Below are 5,737 nucleotides of genomic sequence, written 5' to 3'. Positions count from 1 at the left end.
CTTTCTTTCTTTCTTTCTTTCTTTCTTTCTTTCTTTCTTTCTTTCTTTCTATAATTTTTTATTATGTTATGTTAGTCACCATACAGTACATCCTTAGTTTTTGATGTAAAGTTCCATGATTCATTACTTGCATATAACACCCAGTGCACCATGCAATACGTGCCTTCCTTACTACCCATCACCAGCCTATCCCATTCCCCCATCCCCCTCCCCTGTGAAGCCCTCAGTTTGTTTCTCAGAGTCCATAGTCTCTCATGGTTCATTCCCCCTTCTGTTTACCCCCCCTTCATTCTTCCCTTCCTTCTCCTACCAATCTTCCTGCTATTTCTTAGGTTCCATAAATGAGTGAAACCATATGATAATTGTGTTTCTCTGCTTGACTTATTTCACTTGGCATTATCTCCTCCAGTCCCGTCCATGTTGCTGCAAATATTGTGAAATCGTTGTTTCTGATAGCTGAGTAATATTCCATTGTATATGTGGCCCACATCTTCTTAATCCAGTCATCTGTTGAAGGGCACCTCGGCTCCTTCCACAATTTAGCTATAGTGGACAATGCTGCTATGAACATTGGGGTGCATATGGCCCTTCTCTTCACCACGTCTGTATCTTTCGGGTGAATACCCAGTAGTGCAATTGCTGGGTCATACGGTAGCTCTATTTTTAACTTTTTAAGGGACCTCCACACTGTTTTCCCAAGTGGCTTTACCAACATCCATTCCCACCAACAGTGTGAGAGGGATCCCCTTTCTCCACATCCTCTCGAACTGTACGCTTTTAAATGCAACATGGCAATGCAGTCGTGCATTCAACTGGGCAGGCCCCTCAGTGTCCAAAGCAAACACATCTCTTGGCACATGGAGAATCCAGGCATTTTATTTGAAAAGATTTGACTTTAGGGAGATGGTGGAGAATCCAGGCAGACCGATGAATTGAACGATGAAGGAATTCTCATTTCCTGTGTTTGAAATTGATGTTTCATTAATGCCCCAGGAGAAATAATCTCTAGTATGAGACTGAATTCTGCCTCCCCAAGGGCTGCTACTCAATACTGTCCCCCATCCAGGCGTGGACCATTTAAATTCCCCTCTCCAGGACTAAGCTTGTAAATTCGGCCTCTCCATTCTCCGTGAAATTTCAGCAGCGAAACTGTAATCAGAGATACTGACTTCCTTATGGTGTTTGATATGTGTTAGTACAGAGAAAGGATATAAACCTGGTCTGGTTTTCCATGAAAATAAATTTCCTTTCTTTCCTTGTACTTGGAAGCAAATGATGAGTAATGGTTTATAGAGTAAAAGGGAATACTTCACCCTAGTGCGTGATAAATAGTGACGATCGTGGTACACGCTGGCTTTCTCTCCTGAAGTCTTCTCCCTGGTATTTTCCCTTTCTTTTAGAAACCCAAGCCACGAAGCAGTATTTCGACTGTCTGCCCACAAACGAAACTGAACACAATGCTTTGGCGCGAAGCTAGCCCACCTCTCTCGGTACACCCGGGTTCACTGAGGACTTGTACCGTCTGACATGGTTACATGTACATGGATACGTCTACCTAATCTTAGCAACATGAAATTCTATGTGAAGACAGCTCATGTCTACCTTCATGTGCCTGACCTCCTTGGCCTTTGCTTAATTTTTTTTTTTTTTGCTCTGCATGATTAGATCTTCTTACTAATACCCTGAAAAAAAAAAGATTTTGAAAAATGATTTCAAAATATAGAACTTCTCTTTGTGATGTAATAACAGTATTTCTTCATATGTGCCTTCTGCTACTTGTCCCAGAATTAGCTGAAAATAGAGAGCTTTGAAAATAAAGAGCTTTCCAGAAAACAATCATATAAATAAAGATTAATGGCAGATCTCTTGTCCCGAGGAACATTAATTTCTTTATTTATAGTGTCTGCTTGGTTCTGCCGGAACTCAGTCTGTCTGTTGCCAAGTCTGAATTCTTAGCACAACCTTTCTGTCTGCACCAGGACGGGCGTTTTCGGTTGTACTGGTTATTCGGTCCGTGTTTTCAAATGACACTGGTTGTCTTGTTACGTCATATTTTGTGTTGTCCACACAGCTGTGCACATTTTCTCTGAAGCCTTATTTAAATGTAAGTCTACCGTCCGCACGTGTAGGGATGACGGTAAGGACAGATAAATTTGCACCCCAGTGTCTTTGCACGTTTCTGCTCCCAGAGAGTGGCTGCTTCCGTGCCTCCCGCCTCTCATTGATTTGCAGCCCCGGCTGCGACCTGCAGAGCCTGCTTCTGTCCTTGTGCCTCCTGGTGCCAGAGCTCTCCCCCCGCTGGTCCGGCCCCACAGCATGTACACCAGGTAGGCTCAAAGCGTTTCTCTGCTCACGCACCCCATCCCAGTTATCCCAGGGAGTTTTCCTTTCTGGTGAGATTGTGTTGACATCCCTCTCCTCTCTCGTGTCTGCTGGTCCTTGTCTTTCTCTTGCTGCAAGCTTTGCTTCCGTTCTGTCGGAGGAGCTTGCCCCCTCGATGTGGCCCTATTTCAGGGCGATTGTGGCACTTCCACGTGGGCGGCCGGAAGCTGGCCCTCCCCCTCGGTCCACCTGCTGAGCCTGTTCGTGTCATCCGGGAGGTGTGCGCTGGCAGAGCTCGTGTGCCGCGCTGGAACTCTGCACGCAGCTCTTTTCTGGTTACCCTAGTAACAAAAAGAGGCATTTTGAAGAGAATTAAGATTATTTTGTTCCCAATTGTTGAAGCAGACTGCCTTAAAAATATTTCTTTCTTTGCTACGTATGAGGTGAGACTAGAGTGAAATGAAAATGCATGTAATGAAGAATTAATTTCTATTTCGTACTTTATTGCATTAAATGTGGTCTTATCTCAAGAGTGTGCGTGCTTACTAACAACTCCACTCACAGGTGGGCCTCAAGCTCTTCGCTGTTGCTTGGGCTGACTTGTAGCTCTTTCGTGGTGGAGTCGGATGGACAGATTTATTTCACTGGATGCCAATTTTCCTCCTGGTTCTTGTATTTTTAAATGAAAATAACCATTTGTGCTAATAACAAAGATGACCACTTACTTAAATGGAATTATTTTTTTCTTATATTGTCTTTCTGTAATCAGAAAATTAACATTGTGCGAGTGTAGTTTTGTTTACTCTCACTTCCTTTTCTTGAAAATATTATTACAATGCGGACTCCACTTAGGTCTGTAAGGCTCTATAAACAGCACTGGCTCTCATGCAGGCTCGGCTTAGACTTCAGTGGCTGGTGAGTCTGGGGGCACAATGAGGAAAATCCCCCAATACGGACTGCACAATATCAAAATATAGTTTTAAACCTCCACACACTTTATCAGTATAGGAAGTTTCTAGAAACCAAACGGCATTATGAATACGTAAAAAGAAACTCAAAAGAAAAACCCAAGCGAATAAGCAAAGTCATTGTGAAAAAAGAAAAGACCAGAAAAATGGAATAGTTGACTGATGATCTGAAGCTAATAGAGGTACAAAGAGTTTGATTTATTAATCTACAGAAGGCCAAAATTCCAAGTAGTGGTTTTTCTTTTTATTATTTATTTATTTTTAAAGATGTTATTTATTCATTTGACAGAGAGAGAGAGAGAGAGAGCACAAGCAGGGGGAGTGGCAGAGGGAGAAGCAGACTCCCCGTGGAGCAGGGAACCCAACATGGGACTCAGTCGTAAGACCCTGAGATCATGACCTGAGCCGAAGGCAGACGCCTAGTGACTGAGCCACCCAGGAGCCCTGTCTTTTGATTTTTTAAAAGATTTTATTTATTAGAGAGAGAGAGAGCATGAGCGGGGGGGGGGGGGCAGAGGGAGAAGGAGAAGCAGATGCCCCTCTGAGCAGGGAGCCCGATGCGGGGCTCAATCCCAGGACTCCAGGATCATGACCTGAGCCGAAGGCAGACGCTTCACCGACTGAGCCACCCAGGCGACCTTGATTTTTTTTTAAGTCGAAAAACAACTGCACAAAAATCCAAGTGCACTTTTTCTAAGCCCTAAACAAGAAATGTTCCCTTCTGCACTCTGCTCTTTTCCCATCTGGGGTCTCCTTGCATTTCTTTGGGTTGGAGCCTTCGTTTGGTGCCTGGATCTCAGATGTGCAGGGAAGGCGGTGTGTGGTTTTGTGGAGTTCTTCATTTTCTAGACTAAAGGTGAGAGGTGCATAAAGAGAATGAGACGTATTGCCTGCAGAGCTCCTTGAGTAATATTTTTAAATGTTTCCTTTACAAAAGTTTCAGTGTGACCTCTGTGCAAACATGGTTGTGTGCAGTGACCCTAGCGAATTGTAATAATGGAGAAGGACCGTTAGGTGGTGATAGAACATAAGCTTCTGGACACAGCGTGCTGCCCCCCAGAGCCCCCTGCAGCTCGTACAAAGTAGGGTACTGTTGAAATCAGAAGGTGGGTGTAGGGGATTTGCCAACCCCACAGAAGAACAGACAGAAACCCTGCACGCCAATTGGTCAGTTAATTAGTGTAATCATTTATCATGCTTTTAACCAAGATAATGCATCTTGGGCAAAATGTTGTGCATTCTTAAACACCATTAAACCAGTAATTGATTGAATTTCAAACCCTTGCATTCCATGGAAAGAGTCTAAACTCAGTTGATGACTAACTGCCTGTGGACACTTCGGGGAAAGGTACAGGGTCTTCCTGTAGCCTCTAAATGGTTCTAGCTCCTCCCAGGAGTATAAACAGAACGCTGATGAGCCAAGTGGTTGCTTGTCCCTCCCCATTCCAGCTCTTCAGCCCTAATACAGTGTATATTCAACTATTTGGAGATATATTTGTGATCCTCACAAAAGCATTCCTTTCATGATTGTGTAAGATCCTCAGCTTTTTTTCTATTTGTTTTGGAGGGACTTTGTTAGAAGTAGAAAAAATAAGTTGTGAAATCTTGAAAACGTATCAGTAGGTCGGGTTCTTTTCCTAGAACTAGAAATCCGGAGATTGTTCGGAGACGTGGTGACTTTCTCCGGGGCAGAAGATGAACAGCGGGAAAGGACTCGGCCAGGCAGGTGCGCGTGGGGGTCAAGGAGTAACTCGGGTGAAACGGGTTCAAGTTCAGCAGATGGAGCCCATTAGCATGGGAGTGTGCCCCCTTCTCTCGCCGGCTCACACGAATCAGACTCACAGTTTAGGATTAAAATTAGGCCGCTGTGGTTATTGTGTTTCACAGTGTTTTTATTCGCTAGCATTTGTTGGGTGCCTGCAATGAGTCAGGCTCTGTATTAAGGGCTTCACGTAATCTCTACAGTAACCCGATGAGGTGGACACATCCTCATTTGACAGATTAGGAAAGTGAGGCAGCAGAGAGGTGTGAGGGCAGAGTGTTCAGTACTCATGTAAGGTCACACAGCCCAGAAATGGCCAAGCCAGGCCCTAGATCTACCTGGGTTCCATCCGGTGGCCACGAGCAGCCTTCCCAACAAACCCCTTTCTCTCCGTCCTTGACCGCGGCCACGCCCCCTGGACAGTTTCCAGTTGGGCAGTGGGCAGTGCGTGCCTTGTCCTCAGAGCGTCTCCTTCCCTGGACCCCAGCGGTCCTTGTGTTCTGCCTTTAGACTCAATACCACAGTCATGATGTTCAGGCCCTGGAGGGGGGTACTGGAACTTCTCAGCTGTGATCCGCGTATGCTGATTTCTTAGCGGAACCATCAGGGGGCAACTCCATCCCCTTCCTTCTCAGATTCTTGGGCTGCTTGCTGTGGCTACCCACACCGGCCCCTGTTATAGAGG

General features: G+C 45.2%; 1 long non-coding RNA gene across 1 annotated transcript in view; it reads left to right on the top strand.

The window, feature by feature from the left end:
- Positions 1 to 1,862, top strand: part of LOC103673172 — a 4,776-nt gene extending 2,914 nt beyond the window's left edge. Inside the window, exon 2 of the long non-coding RNA XR_571341.2 lies at positions 1,401 to 1,862. This is a non-coding gene — a long non-coding RNA (uncharacterized LOC103673172). The remainder of the gene's footprint in view (positions 1 to 1,400) is intronic.
- The last annotated feature ends 3,875 nt before the right edge of the window (positions 1,863 to 5,737 follow it).

This window comes from Ursus maritimus, unplaced genomic scaffold (assembly GCF_017311325.1).
Source record: "Ursus maritimus isolate PB19 unplaced genomic scaffold, ASM1731132v1 scaffold_4, whole genome shotgun sequence".
In the NCBI taxonomy this organism is placed as follows: Eukaryota; Metazoa; Chordata; class Mammalia; order Carnivora; family Ursidae; genus Ursus; species Ursus maritimus.
The sequence above is the reverse complement of the archived record's forward strand: the minus strand, read 5'-3'. Positions and strand labels throughout refer to the sequence as shown.